Raw genomic sequence first — 17,078 nt, forward strand, 5'->3', positions numbered from 1 at the left:
GACCAGGGTTCGATTCCCCGCCTCGGCGGGTCTCGGGCTCAAAATTCCACGGACTCGACAATTCTCGCTCTGGTGCCTACTCAACTCACGAGGTCACACTCTGCGACTCTGGGCAATAGCTTGCTTAATCTCCACTACGGCCCCTCGCGGCGGGATGCCTGGCTTTCACCTTGTGGACACCCTGCCGGGGTTTCTCACAGGGGAATACCAGGACAGGTTCCCTAAGCAAGCGCCGGGACGCTTACGGGCAGCTGTGCGCTTTACAAGTCCAACACATTTACAAGTCCAACACAAAAGCTCCAGCAAGCACCAGAAATATCTTCCAACCCCAAGTAGCTAAAAGACCCCAAAATCAACTGCTAAGGGACCAGGTGCCGTTATCTACATGTGCTTCGCTGGCTAGTCGATGCAGCTTTTGTATGGCAAGATGAATGATAGGGGCTGAGTCAGGAATAAACACACAGCAAGAGCTGCCGATCACACGACAGGCTCCTCCCCTATCGGCGAGGATGACGTCAAGAGCCATCCGGTTCTGAAGCGAAACAAGCCTCGTCACCTGAAGCTCTACGGTAATGTTAGTTAAGATCCCCGTGGTGGTCTGGACCACGTTCTCAACTATTCGGGACAGGCGCCTTATACTGCGGCTATTGAATATAGGTCCCCAAAAGGGGGTGAGACCCGTGGCAAAATCCTCGAATTGCTGCAGGGAGGTGTCTGTTTGATCAGTACTATCGATGTCAAAGCTCCTAATATTTCGGCTAACCACTACCCCCTTTTGGACTAACTGATGAGTTCTGTGATAATCGGGCGGGGCAATATACACAGGAGGGTAGAGGAACGAGAGGTAACAACTTCCTGCCCATCCCCGTGGGACCCATGTGTATGCATTCTCACCACATACAAAATATACATCTGGTGGAGTAATCATAGGTGGGGTACTATATACCTGTAGAGTGTAGGTATAATTACACCTGCTTTTTCCTACCTTAACATGGCCTCGTCCCTGTATGCAGAAGGGAGAGGTAGTATTGATAATGGGGATCGGCAGTGCTTTGTCATTCGGTAACATTTCGTTCTTTAAAATGCTGGAAATACATAGTGTCATTAAAAAGTTCAAAATCCTGCATTTCCTCCATCAACCACGTAATATTCTTATATTCTGTATATACATTCATGCAAGCATTGGGGTCCAAAGAGCCCTCTCCGCCATTTCCTTCTGCGTCAAATCCTTGATGTCGTTCTATATACTTCAAAATGGCCTCGTAATCTTTTTCAGTATAAATCTTTGGTTCGGCTACATAATGTGAATACATCAAAGACAATAATTGGAACCAGGCTTCACAGCTAGCTAAATAAGACATTGGTAAGGAGATGAATAGTTCATGCTGATGCATCACTGAGGGAAGTAACCCACATACCCAACAATTCGTTTTGTTTGTGGTGCTGTGAGTCTGATGCAACATTTCAATAAAAGCGTTTTTCATATAGGTTTCTCTATGTCTTGCCTTATGAGGGGGAAAAGAATAGAAGATATGCTCCTCCAGGGCAACAGTAGTACCTAACAGCTTCTGTACATGATGCTGAAACTCTAAGTATACAAATACACACATCATAATTATTGTAATGATAACGATAAAAGCAACGAATGCCACCTTCACTCTGGTGGACCATCCGGAAAACAACTGCATATTATCCACATATCGCCGAGGGGCTAGTGGCCTTTCATCCTCCATTGCAAGCCGAGCAAAGGTAAACATGCTCTCTATAAGTCCAGATCTAACTCGGTCCCTCTCTATAAGTCCAAAAACTATAGTTGTATCCACAAAGCACGCACGCCACCGGAGGGGTTCTTCTTCCCTGTGTCCGTTTAGAGCCTCACAGGCAGACTCTCGTCATCCATCAAAAGAAAAAGACGGCAAACAACTTCCTTCGTCCTGTAGAACAACCGCAGCCCTCAACTCAGTCTTTCTTTCTGAACAGAGCTACTTAGCACAGTGTTCCAAGCTCTCAACGGGTTCAGTCCAGTGTCTCGCTCAGTACCCCAGTGTGGGTCTAGCCGATATTTCTCAACTCAAGTCTTTCCCTAATAAGAATCTGGGGTACTGCGCTGTTTTCGGGGTTGCTCCTGGTCAGAAAACAACTCGGTTGCAAGGGCATCAGATGCATTCGAACTCGGTGATGCACCAGAAACAACGGCCTCCGCTGATTTAGCCGCCACCCCGTCACCTGAGGGCAATGCTTCACTTGGCTGCCCCTCTTCTCGGGCTTCTGAAAAAGGTACAAGGCTCTTAAGCGACTCTCCTTCTTGGCTTGGAATTCCTTCGCGGTTTTGCAAATCAAAGGGCAAAGGGAGCGGGAGGCACTTCAGATGGCTCACATGGATCCAATGCTTGCGCCCATGCACCTTCACAACCGTCCTCGTGGCAAGTATGATTTGGTAGGGTTCGGACCACTTCGGTTCCAAACTCGATTTCCGTTGATAGTTCTTTACCAGAACAAACTGGCCTGGTTCCAACCGATGTCCAGGACCCTCTGGTAGTGGCTGCAATGTCTCGGATACCTGTTGATGAATAGAGCGCAGATCTTTAGTCAAGGCATACAAATAGTCTGTCATCAAAGGATAATCAATATCTCTAAAGGACCTGGGCCTAGGGACTCCCCACACATTGGCAGGACGGCCAAAGATTACCTCATAGGGTGATAACCCCGTTCTTGTGTGTGGTGTTGTTCTTAGAGACAATAATGCTACAGGAAGGGCATAGGGCCATTTTAATCCAGTACTAGCACAAATCTTGGCCATCTTCAGTTTCAATGTACAATTATATTTCTCGACTAAACCAGCTGACTGGTGATGCCTGGCTGCATGAAATTTCTGTCTAATTTGTAAACCATCACAAACACTCTGAACCAGCAAGGAATTAAAATGTGTCCCGTTATCAGACCAGATAATTTGAGGCAAGCAGTATCGGGGGAAATATTCTTTAACCAAGGCTTTGTCAGTTGCAACTGCGGTGGCTTCCTTGGTGGGGTAGGCTTCAACCCATTTACTGAAAGCGCAAACCACCACCAATACATATTCCAAATTGTTCACTCTCTCCATTTGTATGTAATCGATTTGTATAACTTCAAATGGCAAAGATGGCGATGCAAAATTTCCACTCAGGACAGATTCTCTGCCCCCTGAGTTGTAACGCAAACACACAGGGCAATACTTAACCACGTGTACTGCAGTTTTGGGAATATTTGGGTTATTCCAGACTGGGACTAATACTACACAAATACCTTTTGCTCCTATGTGTGCTGGCCCATGAGCCATGGTCACTACAGCATATGCCAATGCATTCGGAAGTAACCAACGCTGCTTCTCAGTTTGATCTATCCAACATTCATTCTTGTCCAATTGTCCCACTTCCTGTTCCCATCTTTGTGCCTCCTCAATGGCAGCTTCTTTCTGCAACTCTTTTACACTTTAAATGGTATTGTCAAACACAGATGTTTCCGCCACCCACCGAGCTGAAGCACTAGGGAACATGGGAGTCATCTTAGTTTGTGCTGTTTCCTTAGCTACTGAGTCAGCATAAGCATTTCCCTTTCCCGTAGAATCAACGACTTTCTTATGAGCACTGCATTTGTGGATGGCAACTTTATCTGGTAGTGTCAAGGAAAATAACAAACGGTCAATTAAAGGACCATGTTAAATTTTCTGGCCATGCATGGTAAAGAAACCCCTTTCCCTCCACAGCCTCCCAAAACTATGGGCAACGCCGAAGGCGTACTGGCTGTCTGAGTTAATATTTACTCTCAAGCCTTTACTGATCTCACATGCTCGTAACAAGGCTATTAGTTCAGCTGTCTGGGCTGAGTGATGTGAAATCCTAGCGGTTTCCACCACCGTCTCTAGAGTAGTAATAGCATACGCAGCTGTGGCAGTACCATCTGGCAATTTAAACAAAAACCATCAACATACATTTCTCCTTGGGGCTCTGGTAAAGGGGTGTCGGTAAGATCTACATGCCCTTTTGTTTCCTCTTTAGTTCTAAATATACAATCATGAATATCATCCTTTTTTTCATTGGAAGGGAGAGGCAATAATGTTGCTGGATTCAATGTAGCACATCTTTTAATTGTAATGTGGGGTGCAAACAAGGTTAGTTCGTATCCTGTTAAACGAGCACTCGTAAGGTGCTGGGTCTTAGTTCTATTCAACAGAATATCCACAGCATGCGGTACCATGACTGTGAGCTCTGTATTCAAAACTATACCTTCTGATCGCTGGATGGCCACTGCCGCAGTGGCCCTCAGACAACTTGGAAGGGCTTGTGCGACCAAGTCTAGTACTGATGAAAAGAAAGCACAGGGTCTCTGTTTTCCGCCAAAATCCTGTGTTAATACTGAAAGGGAACAACCGTCCACCTCGTGCACATAGAGTGAAAAAGGCTTTCGGTAATCCGGGGTACCCAAGACAGGTGCAGAACACAAAGCCGATTTGAAAGAGTCAAAGGCTTCTTGACATTCATCCGTCCAGGGTAGGGGTTCATGCACATCTTGGTAGTCAAATACAACAAGGGTTTAGAGAGGAGTGAATAGTTAGGAATCCATTGGCGACAGTAAGAGGTTATGCCAAGAAAAGCACGGACATCACGTTGAGTACGAGGTACAGACATGTTAGTAATTACAGATATTCGTTCTGGTGTTAGTCGTCTCCCCGCTTTCGACAGTAAGTGGCCAAGGTAGGTCACTTCCTGTTGACAATATTGAAATTTGGAGAGGGAGACTTTATTTATTTTATCAGTCAAATGATGTAACAATTTCACAGTTGCTTCTTTGCAGCCTTCCCCTGTATCGGAAGCCACCAAAATATCGTCCACATACTGGATAATTGCATTACCCGCAGGCAAAATTAATTCATCCAGGACTGCCTTCAGAGCCTGGCTATAGATGCTGGGACTTTCTGTATAGCCTTGGGGTGCACGCGTAAATCTAAAGCTTTGGCCTCCTAAGGAGAATCCGAAGATATGTCTGCTATCAGGGTGAATTGGAATGCTAAAGAAAGCGTTCTTTAAATCTATTACAGAAAAATATCGGGCAGTAGGGGGAATCATTGTAAGAATCGCTGTAATATCCGGTACCACTGGGTATTGAGGGACTACTATCTTATTGACCGCTCGAAGGTCAATCACAAAACGATATGCAGTCTTATAATCAGGGGCACCATCAATTGGTGTCTTTTTCAGAATCGGCAAATTTGGACTATTACAAACGTTAGCAGCTGTTTCTTCCACCACCCCCTTGTCAATGAGGTCACGAATGATATGCAACAAGGCCTGTTCACCTTCTGGTGAAATCTTATACTGGGGAATGCGTGGCATCTGTGCATTTGGTTTCAATGTTATTGACAGAGGGGCTATTCTTAACAGACCAACATTGGTGTCCCCTGTCGCTCACAGTGTCCGAGGAATGGTAGAGAATTCAGGGGGCAAGGTCTCATTTTTAGCAAAGTATTGAGTCTCTTTCACAGGTGGTTTCTGCATTGTCAGAAAAACACCATCAGGGGAGCAATAAATATGTGCATGTAATTTCTTCAAAATGTCTAACCCTAAGAGGTTTTCACCACAATTAGAAGTTAGAAGAAAGGGTGTATGCATGGAGATGGGACCTATCGTAAAAGGCAGAGGTTTTGAAACGAGGCTCACTACCAGTATTCCAGAGAATCCTACTGATACATTATTTTGGCCAGACAGAGCTGCCCCTGGGACCAGTGTATGGGCGACTGAACTACTCATCGCCCCAGTATCCACTAAAAACTTCTCTGATGTACCCAACAGTTCTCCGTTTACATAAGGTCCCTCTTGGTCAACTGGTACTGTAATATGGCCCCCGCTCTGTCCATGGCTGTCTCATGCATAATCCCGTTCATCATACCTGTCATCCTGATAAGTCTCATTGTAGTATTGTCTGTTCTGAGGGTCATCAAAATGATTCTTACGAGAACCTTCATGTTGTGACTCCTCCCTTCTCATGCTATTGCGATCTACTCTTGTTTTTAGATCTTTAGTCTTTTTCTCTGATTTTTCCTTACTCTCATTTTTGCGATGCTCATAATATTGGGCCATACTAAGAATATCGGATGGTACAGCCGTAGTCCACGTGCTTTCAGCTGATTGGAGACGGGTCATTACCTCCGGGAGCAGATTTGTAACAAATCTATTTACAAACAACTCATCAGCTTTCAAAGGGAAATTGATATCTTCACAATAAAACCCCTTTACTCTTTTCATTGTCCTCCAAATCAGACACCAGTTTAAATGATCTTAAGCATGCCACAGTTGATGCTCCACGGTGCATGTATAGACTGGGAATTATGGAGCATAAAGCTTGCTTCACCATAAACAGACTTTCTTTTTTATGATAAAGGAGGACACCAATGCCATGTACTTGGTGTAAGCCCTTGCTCAAGCCGACGAGGGAACCATAGATATAGAAAAATACCACACCCTATATGAAACCTACATGAAGAGTCTGCATCACTGAGTTTAGGACAAAAGGGCCAGCAATATTATCCATAAATCTGAATGTCAGATACATTGTGCGCCCTTGGTGCATGTCCCATATACTTGGAATCAGTAGCGGTCGGTAGTGGGAGTGCTGCCAGGCGGTGATGTGGGGAGGGGCAGGGTGGGGGGTAGTAAGCTACGGAATAGGGACAAACACAGGTAAGTAAACATAAAAGTAAATAAAACGAATTTCGTTGCGCGCACTGCATTGCATTTGGCGATATGACTGACACTCAGCCCATCATAGTCCCCACTTGCCTCACCCACTTTCCTTATCCCCAGTGTCAATGGTGAACCGCACACCAGTAAAGACTGCAGGGCCCTAAGGAGTGTTGTGGCAAAGGATAGGTACCCATTGCCTCTTATTTCCTGTTTGGCAAAAATCTATTTGAAATTGCACATTTAAATTCCGTTTTGAAAAATAATTCAAGCTTCAAGCATATTTAATTCAACCTGTTTCTTGCCTTTTATTTATTTATTTTTTACTGAAAATTGCTTGGACATTGAGTTCTGTTCTCCTAACAGAAGGATTACAGAGGGACGTTTAATCAGTTTGCAATAATAAAGTGCAATAATAAAGAGCAATATACTTCTACTTACATATGTTGTGATGAGCTGCCTGAATTTCCACGAGTTGCAGTACAATGAAAGAGTCGGAAATTATTTAATACAATGTAATGTTATTGAACCAAAAGTAAGTGTGCCATTAGGATCTCATTTGTATATAACAGCCAGACAAAGCACATTAATCACTTAGAACTTTTTTGAGCTCCAGGTCAACATGCACTAAGTAGTGTGTGTGCAAAGACCTCCAATGCACACCAAAGCATGAGAAATAATAAATACAATTATTATTATTATTATTACAAACTGCATTATAATAGTCACAGTAGACAACAAAAGAAAAGAAAACACTGGTCTCCTGGTAATTTGCCATTAGAAAAACATATCCACTATTTTTAAGCCAATTAAAATTAAACACCATGTGGCTATCTAAAATGTCCTAGTATTTTGAAGATCATGAGCTTGATTCTGTCATGGAAGACGTAGCAGTTAATGTTTCCATAGCTGGTAAATTGAGTACCACAAATTTGACATTAGTAACATCTCTTATTTATAGAGTTTAGAAATGGCATTTATTTTTTCACTGAAATAATGTTCAACAATGCAGCTACATTAACAAAGATAGCATACAATATACTTGGACAGATTAGACTGCATGGGGCTTATTCTCGAGATATACAGGGCATATATTGCAATACTTTTGAAGTTGAGGCTAGTAATGGATATGCACCTTTCTATTGTGTAAACTGATTGGTGTTGTACTGTGCATGCACATTTTTGCCGGAAAATATCAGGCTTCATGGGCACACAGCGTTATGATGCCCCATATGAGATTATACTGTGCTTGAGGGTCTTCTTCGGTATGCAAAAGTGCACTATATCTACTATACTGAGCTGTGTTTGACACTTTATATTTTTTAACCTCTTCCATGCTCATGACGCCTCCCGGCCACCATGAGTCACGGTGGGCGTGTGCTGATGACGGCCAGGAGCCTCATGACCACGCCCACGATAGGAATGTTCAGCACTGCGGCGGAATTCGTGCCGCAGTGATGAGGTTAATGACATTGAAGGACATAGTTGGGCGTATGATGTTCTACCTAAGTGTATGAGACTGTATCTGTCATAAAAGGGTATACATGGGCTAATGGGACTATACCTGTTCAATTGATGAGGCACTGACTACATTCAGCCGAACCTCAGCATAGTTAAGCTGTAATTGTTTTTTTCACACTGCTGCTTGTGCAACAGCACATGTTACTGAACATTTTCTATTGGATTAGAAAAAATCTATTTATTTCAGATCTAGTTAGCTATATCATTCGGAACCAGGCATATAGTGGTTGCACCAGGATATAAAAAACGACTCTTGTCATACAAAGATAGTATTATTATTATTATTAAATTTTTATAAAGCGCGTAGTCACCCGTGAGTATCCCAGCGCTAGGATCCATACATCTGAAGGACAGAGGGGCAAGGGGAAGGGAGTCAAATTAGGGAAAAAGATGCGTTTTCAGCCGCTTCCTGAATCGGAGATAGTCTGGATCTGTTCTAAGGTCGCGGGGTAACGAGTTCCAGAGACGGGCAGTGTGGACAGAGAAGCGCCTTCCACCCGTACGTGCCTTCTTGACTCTAGGGATGGTGATAAGATGTTCCTGATCAGATCGTAAGGATCTTGGGGCTTTGTAGGGTCTGATGAATTGTCTTAAAATGGGGGGACCTTTGTCTTGTAGAAGTCTGTGAGCCAGACTGAGGGCCTTGAACTTCACTCGCTCTCTCACTGGGAGCCAGTGGAGGAGCTTCAGAGCTGGTTTGGCCGAAGCTCTGGCAGGGGTATTGGTGAGGTTCCGAGCCGCGGAATTCTGGATCCTTTGTAATTTGTCCAAGGTTGCCTCAGGAGCGCCTAGGTAGATGGTATTACTGTAATCCAACCTTGATAAAATAAGGCCTTGGATTAACAGTTTTTGGGAGGTCGGCGGAAGTAAAGGCAGAATCTTCCTGATCGACTTAAGGAGTCCAAAGCACGTCCCGGCAACTTTTTTGGCTTGTGTCTTAAAAGACAGATCTTTTTCGAGCCAAATACCCAGGCTTTTAATCTCGGACTTCGGCTCAGGGGGTTCACCCAGGCAGGGGGGCCAGATATTCTGTGAAAGGGACAGCCCCTTCTGGCCAAGGAGGAGAATGTCTGTCTTTGAACCGTTAAGTTTCAAAGAAGAGCTGTTCATCCATCCTTGTATTTGCGTCAGACAGTTGTATAGGTCCGCTGGTTCTTGACTTGGATGAGATAAGGACACCACTAATTGAGTATCATCAGCATAGCTGACGATACTCACTCCGAACGGATTAACGACCTCCTCCAATGGGGACATGTAGACATTAAATAATGTCGGGCTCAGGGAAGAACCCTGAGGCACGCCACATTGGAGGGGTGTTTCGGGGAAGCGGGTGTCATTCTCCCAGACCTGAAAGGAGCGTTGGCCCAGGAAGAACGAAAGCCAGGTCAGCGCAGTTCCCTCCACACCGATATTCCTAAGTCGGTGAATGAGGAGCCGATGGTTAACGGTGTCGAAGGCCGCACTGAGGTCCAGGAGGATCAGTGCCACTGATCCTCCCGCGTCCAGAAGTACTCTGGCCTCCTCCACCGCTGCAAGAAGGGCGATGTCAGTGCCCTGCCCTGGGCAGAATCCAGTCTGCGAACTTTTCAGCAGATTGTTGGTTTCCAGATATTGTGAAAGTTTTTTATTCACGAGCTTTTCAGCAATCTTACTGGTTCCGGGGAGAAGAGAAATTGGCCTATAATTGGCCAAGTCCAGGGGGTCCAAGGAGGGTTTTTTCAGTAATGCCTTGACGACCGCTGCCTTCCAGCTAGAGGGAACAGTTCCCTGTAGCAGCGAGGCGTTAATGAGATGGGTAAGGGGGGGGAATGTGGTGGGCGCTACTTTCTTAAGGATATACAGCGGAACGGTGTCCCCAGGAGATCCGCTTTTGATGGTGTCTAGCGTACTTTCGACCTCTTCGATCCCCAGGAAGTTAGGCGGGGGGAGGTGGGAGTAGTGTTGATTTCTATTTCCTCGCTCAAGTTAGTAGATGGAATAGAGGCATGGATTTTCTGGATCTTCTCCTCGAAGAAGGTGGCCAGTTTAAGGCATTTTTCCTCATCTGCTGTGGGGTCTGGTGGAGTTCTACGTCCGGAATCTGGGACCTTAAGAAGTTCTTTCAAAATGATAAAAGACTCCTTGCTGGAGCAAGAGGAGCTTGCTACCCTTTCTTGGAAGAATAAACTTTTTGTCTTGCGGAGAGCAATCTTGTAGTTTTTTAATGCGGTATGGTAGGTATCCTTCTTAATCAATGAGTACCTGCCTTAAAATGGCTGTCATGTGGCTTATATGGCTGTAGCCTATATCATAATTTGACCCTAGATAATGTATTGCATCGGAACTAAAATAACCGTGTTAATAAATGGTCTGTTGATTTATTAAACTTGCACAGCCTCCTGTGATAATAATATGTTCACATTTCAGGGGACACCTCTACAAGTAATGTTTGTGACGTCAAATATTATATAATGTGCTATCTAGGGTTTAATTACAAAATGTTGTTTCAGGCAACATCAAGTCCGCTATTTTGGGGCCTGATTCACAAAACTTTCCTTTTGAGTTGTGACATACTCTGACCTTCATTTTCATTTAAATCTGAATATCATGGCATGATTCATTAAGCACTTACGGAGAGTGGCTGTGTTTTACTCCAGACTTACGCTTAAGCAACTTATGTGTTTTCAGGCGTAAAACATATGTATTCATGAACCTGATTTATAAATGTATTTATCTGGAAGTATGCATGTGTGAATGCCCAAACTGTAAGAGCCTTTAATAAAATTAAAAAGCAGAATCATTCTTTGAGAGTGGAGATTCCTTCAAGTGAATGACATGAAAGCTCCTGGAGTCCCACTAAAATGCCTGACAAAAAAAGTTGAAGAATAAAAATGTACTCAAACAGTTCAGTTCTCAGGCAGGAACAGCAAATGAACATTTATTATAAATGTAACAACTCCTTCCTGGTACATTAATAACATTTGTTAAACAGTGTATTCTTTCCCCTATAGATGCAAACTCGAGAGACACTCGCAAACACTGTACAATAACATAATGTCTCACTTCCTAGTCTTCCCATGCCATCCAGAGCTAAGCAAAATGCTAAATAAATTATTAGCCATTGAATAGCCAGCATCTATTAGTGCTGTATCAATGTGTTCGTGTGACACTAACCAGATGGCCCAGGAACTCACACTTCTTACAACTAGAAATTCATAAATAAAACACTCCTAACTCTGGATTTAGCCACAGCAAATTACAGAAATTATTTTTTGAATCATGCTTGGATATTTAGTTCCCTATCTCTGTCAAGAGCATCTCAATATTCTTCCGGACCGGGAGGTGTTTTCCCCGCTTTGAGGCTGAGTTACAGGCACTGAAACAGTGAGAGAGCAAATGTAGGCTCATTTTCTATAGCGAGCCTGCTCTGATGAGCTTTCCCCATTATTTTCTTTAAAGTTTTACGGCGAGAGTCAACTGCACCGCGGCCGCGTCCTGGCCATCCTCGCACTCAACGAGCGCTAGGACCCTGCTGACGAGGCGAGCGGGGCGAGGCAAGCGCCCGGGCTATGGGCTGGTGTGGACGTTCTTCCTGGTGTGCGGCGGACCGGTACCTGGATCAGGCGGCTGGAGAGGCAGCAGATGTTTGCTTCGTCGGAGTAAGGAGGAGGCGTACCGGCGAATTAGCGAGGCACATAGGGGACCGGGCGAGTATCTGGCGGCGCTCGAGGCAGCTGTTGGCAAGAGTCAGCCTCAGCTCACCTTTAACCTGCAGCCGCTCATTTCTACATTCAGCACGGTCAGTCAAGGGGGCACGGGGGGGGTTTTCTAGGATCGAATTGCCAGACCGCAGGGGCAGCCGGCTTGGAGTTCTTTGGAAGGGGGTCACCGAGGGCCGATATGGTAGGTTGTGTGGAATCTGTGAAGTGTGCCCCTGCTATTTCAACCCTGACGCAGCGTAAGGGCATGGACCCAGGTACAACCCCTGACACAGTGCCTTTGTACCCCCCTCATACAATAGAAACAGACATAGCATCCTTCTTTGATAGCCTCTCTAAGTGTAGCCTGGGAGGGGGAGGGGAGGAGAGCAATTTCAAGAGTAAGGACAAGGAGCTTCCACACGTGCCCCCCGCTCCCCAGACCAGGAATAGATACCAGCTAAGGTCTAGATTAGAACTCCAGAAGATTGGAACTGGGTGTCCGGGTCCCTCGAGGGTAGAAGCCACACCGTTAACCCCCAAAGAAAAGAGGAGAGAAAGAAGGGGGAATACTGCAAGATCTGGTGAGGTTAAGAAGCCAAAGCTCCCGAAAGTGTGCTCATCTCTTCCGAAGCCTACACCCTCTCTAAAATCCTATTTTAAAATCATGGAGAAGGTGGTTGGTCCCAAGGTGGGGGGGCTATTACCCTGACCTTGGAGTCTAGTATAGGCAAAGGAGTTGTGGCTAGTGTCCCTAGTACTCTAAGCACTCTTAGTATCAGTATTTCCAGCCCCCAGTCGGCTGATGGTCCGAATGTGACAGATTCACTTAGCGTTCAAAGTCCACCTATCCACAGTTCACCGAGTGTACCTGGTGTGCCCAGTATGTTCCCCCCAGTGCCTCTTAGAAATAGATACACTGTTCTGGCAGAAATAAAAAACGTAGAGGGGTTGGTGGGACGGGCAGAACAAACAGAAATGGAAGGGACAGATGGGGCGCTTCGAAGTCAGAACTCCTCGCAGGTAGATCAAGTGGATCCTTTTATTCCTGCATTTAAACCAGCAGTTGAAACCGGGAGTGATAAAACCACAACAACTCCACCAGTAACAGCAGAAGGGGGCATATCACAGGTAGAGACTCTTCTTCTTAGCCTGAGGGAAGACCTTTTGTCAAAACTAGACAAAAAATTTGATACATCCGAAGCAAACCAAAGAAGCATTCACCAGCAGTGTGCCAATCTGGAAATGAAGTTAGACAATGTTTGTAAACGCACTGATGTTTTGGAGGAGGAAGTTAGCCTGCTTACTGGGGCCTCAAAAAGGCATGACAGAGACATTGAAACCCTTAGAGTACAGAACAGAGCCCTGCAGATGGACGTCGAAAGATTAGAAATCTATTCAAGGAGAAACAATTTAAAATTCTTGAAGATTCCTGAGGGAGCAGAGAATGGTGACGTCAAGGGCCTTATTTGTAAACTCCTAAGAGAGGGAGTCCTTAAAGACAGCCCAGATATTAATCTAGAGGCCGAGATTCAAAGAGCGCACAGGGACCCCTACAGGCTGCATGCGGGGAGGTCAGGCCCAAGAAAGATTTTGGTAAACTTTCTAACCTTCACCGTGAAAGAGTTGATTTTGAGCAGGGCACTGCAAGATAAAACTTTACAAATCGGCTCTGCTCATTATCTCATACGCTCGGATGTGGGGAAAGTAACAGCGCAGAGGCAGTGGGAGCTGGGGAACCGGATGCCAGACTTAAAGAGCATGGGCGCACAAGTGCAAATGAAGTTCCCAGCCTTTTTGAGAGTGGAGAGGAGAAATAAAACACATAATTTCCCTTCACCTCAAGAAGTTGATGCTTTTCTCGCCCTAATGCGCGATAGTGCACTATAATAAAATATATATATAAATATATTTGAATATATCATCAGGAGTCAGTTAACCATCAATATAGCGTAAGACCATTAAGATATATATTTCAAGACTGTATAGGATTTTTTTGAGAAAGCTCACAACAGAAAAAAGGGGAAAATATATATATATATATATAAATAAATAAATATATATTTTTTGGGTAATAACGGAATAAATTAAATCACACGGTCGGATGCTATGGGAGGGGAAACAATGACACAAGCAGGCAAAATAAAAATAGAAAAAAAAAAAGTACACTTGGGTATACCTGAACACATGAACATACACACATAGAAGAATTAGGATTATCCAATAGTTTTAGGGTGTATAGGTAGGATTTAAGGATAGCGTTTAGGCGCCTGTATTTAGTTCAGTACACAATAAAGGGATCACCGACCAGGGTTCCGGCGAGCTCTCAAATGGCGACAAGATCGCCAGAAGGAAAAAGGGGGGGGTTCCTCATGGGAGGTGGGTAGGTGGGCGGGGGGCAGGGGAAAAAGCTGGAAAAAATAATCCTCATATACATAAAAAAATTACATCTAATTGGGAGCTGGTTAATGAATCATTCTGTGGATACATCATAATTCGGCCAATATGACATGTAAAATAAAACTCATCAGTTGGAATGTCAATGGGCTGAGGGACAGTAAGAAAGCTCGCAGGATAATTGATTTTCTGTATAACTCGGGAGCACATATTTGTCTACTTGAGGAGACTCATTTAGAGAAGGAGGAATGTAAGCAAGTTTTTAAAAAATGCAGGTGGATCCAGGATGTTGTTTGCTCAGAGCAAAGTGGTAGTACGAGAGGGGTGGCGATAATAATTAGAGCGAACACAGGGATAAGGCTTACCAAACATGAGGCAGATCACTCTGGGAGATGGTTGGTGACATCTCTAACATTTGGGCACACCCCTCTCACCTGTGCAGTTTACTATGGTCCCAATCAGGACGTTCCAGGGGCATTGTTGAAACTTAAAAGCAGCTTAATAGAGACAGATGGTCCTATAATTCTAGGGTGCGATTTTAACCTAATTTTTGATAAAGATCTGGATCGTACCTCTAGAGTGAGATTCACTTCCCCCAAAAAAACTAGATTGGAGCTGAAGAACATCATGCGGGAATTTAACTTAATAGATATTTGGAGACTTAAAAACACAGGGAAAAGGGACTACTCCTTTTACAGCAGAAGGTACGGCCATCACTCCAGAATAGATTTTTTTCTACTAGACAAAACTCTTTCCTCGGCAGTGGACTCCATAACTTATATCCCGGATATCTTGTCTGATCATTCAGTTGTGGAAATGGTGATTCATCTGAGGCAAAAAGTACAGCAAAGGAGGTGGACCTTAGACCGGACACTATTACTTGATGAGGAGGTCAGACAGGACCTGGTGACTCAGTCGGAGGAGTTTTTTAGGGTCAACAATGGGTCAGAAAGCAAACAAACTGTTTGGGAAACATACAAAGCTTTCACCCGAGGTCTTCTGACCACCCTGATGATAAGGAAGAACAGACTGGGGAGGAAGAAAAGGGAAGCACGTCTATTGAAAATTAAAGCAAAAGAACTTGAACTGCAGAGAGCATCAGCAGAGCAATCCCATAGTAGGCTCCCCCTTCAAAGGGAACTGGATATCCTGCGAGCAGAATACCAAGCAGAGCAAGATAAAGACTTAAAGGACAAATGGGACGTGAGCAAATTACAACAGTTTGCGTATGGGGAGAAATGCGGGCGCCTTCTCGCGTGGAAAGCCCGAGCTGACAGGACGAGGAATCAGATCGATAACCTATTATTGTCAAGCACGGGGGAAACCCCGAAAGACGATGATTCCATCAGAAATGAGGCCAAGAGGTACATGCAGTCCCTATACGGTTCTAATACTTCCCTGAGCAGGGAGCAGGCAGAAATCTGGTTACATAATATACAGCTCCCTGAGTTGTCAGACACAGAAAGGTCTTTCCTTAGCTCCGAGATAAGGGAAGGAGAGGTGAGGACTCAATTGTCGAAAATGGTTAAAGGCAAGGCTGCAGGCCCGGATGGGCTTCCTGTGGAACTCTATAAGATTGTAATGGAACAAATAGCTATAGTCTTGACATTATTATTTAATTAAATCTTACTTCAAGGGGGGCAGGCTCCAAGGTCATGGGCTGAGGCCATAGTCACACTACTACTGAAGCCGAATAAAGATCCAAGCAAGATAGAGTCATACAGATCCATCTCTCTATTAAATGTCGATTATAAGGTGTTTGCGGGGTATTAGCGACTAGACTGGCCAAGGTAGTAAAATCTGTCGTACACTGTGACCAAAGGGGTTTTATCCCAGATAGGCAACTCAATTAACTGACTTTTCAGGTAGTTGCGGCAATAGATGTTGCTCAAGAGAAAAAGCTACCCCTGACCATTGTGGCAGTCGACGCCGCTAAGGCTTTCGATCAGGTAGATTGGGAATACCTCTGGATGGCTATGGCCAAATTCGGCCTCCCAAATAACTTTATTACAACCACCAAGTCACTATACTCTGTTCCGACAGTAAAAATCCTAGTAAACGGCTCCCTCACGGATCAGATCTTTATTGCACGAGGCACTCGACAGGGCTGCCCCCTGTCGCCCCTTTTGTTTAATTTATGTATTGAGCCTTTTGTTTGCATGCTAAGATCAGACCCCCTAATTAAACCTTTTAAGATCTCGGATTTAGAGCTGAACTTTGCATTATATGCAGATGATCTGTTGATGTATACCTCAAACCCGGAAGAAGCCATACCTAGACTTATACATCTTGCAGAAGGCTTTGGCGAGATCTCCGGGTATACAATCAACAAAGAAAAAACAGAAATAATGGAATGGAATCAGCAGGAAGACACATTAGGGAGTAAAAATAAAATGAGGTACTTAGGAGTTCATCTAGCCAAAAAAATCGAAGAAATCCCAAAAATTATTTTAGACAGAGTTATTAAGGACACAAATGCCTTACTACAACGATGGTCCTCTCTCCCCTTAAATATTTATGGGAGGGTGAACCTTCTGAAGATGATTATCCTCCCCAAAATCACATTCTTATTTAATTATATTCCTCTATCATTTCCATTATCTTTAATCAAAAAGCTGCAAGGGAAATTGGGATCATTTATTTGGAATTCTAAAGCCCCGCGAATCTCTTGGAAAAAAACAAGAAGAAGCCTAAAAACAGAAGGGCTGGCTTTTCCAGACTTACTTCATTACTGCCAGGCGTTCCATTTCAAACATTTCAGACTAATGGC

Source organism: Lissotriton helveticus, chromosome 6 (genome assembly GCF_964261635.1).
Source record: "Lissotriton helveticus chromosome 6, aLisHel1.1, whole genome shotgun sequence".
In the NCBI taxonomy this organism is placed as follows: domain Eukaryota; kingdom Metazoa; phylum Chordata; class Amphibia; order Caudata; family Salamandridae; genus Lissotriton; species Lissotriton helveticus.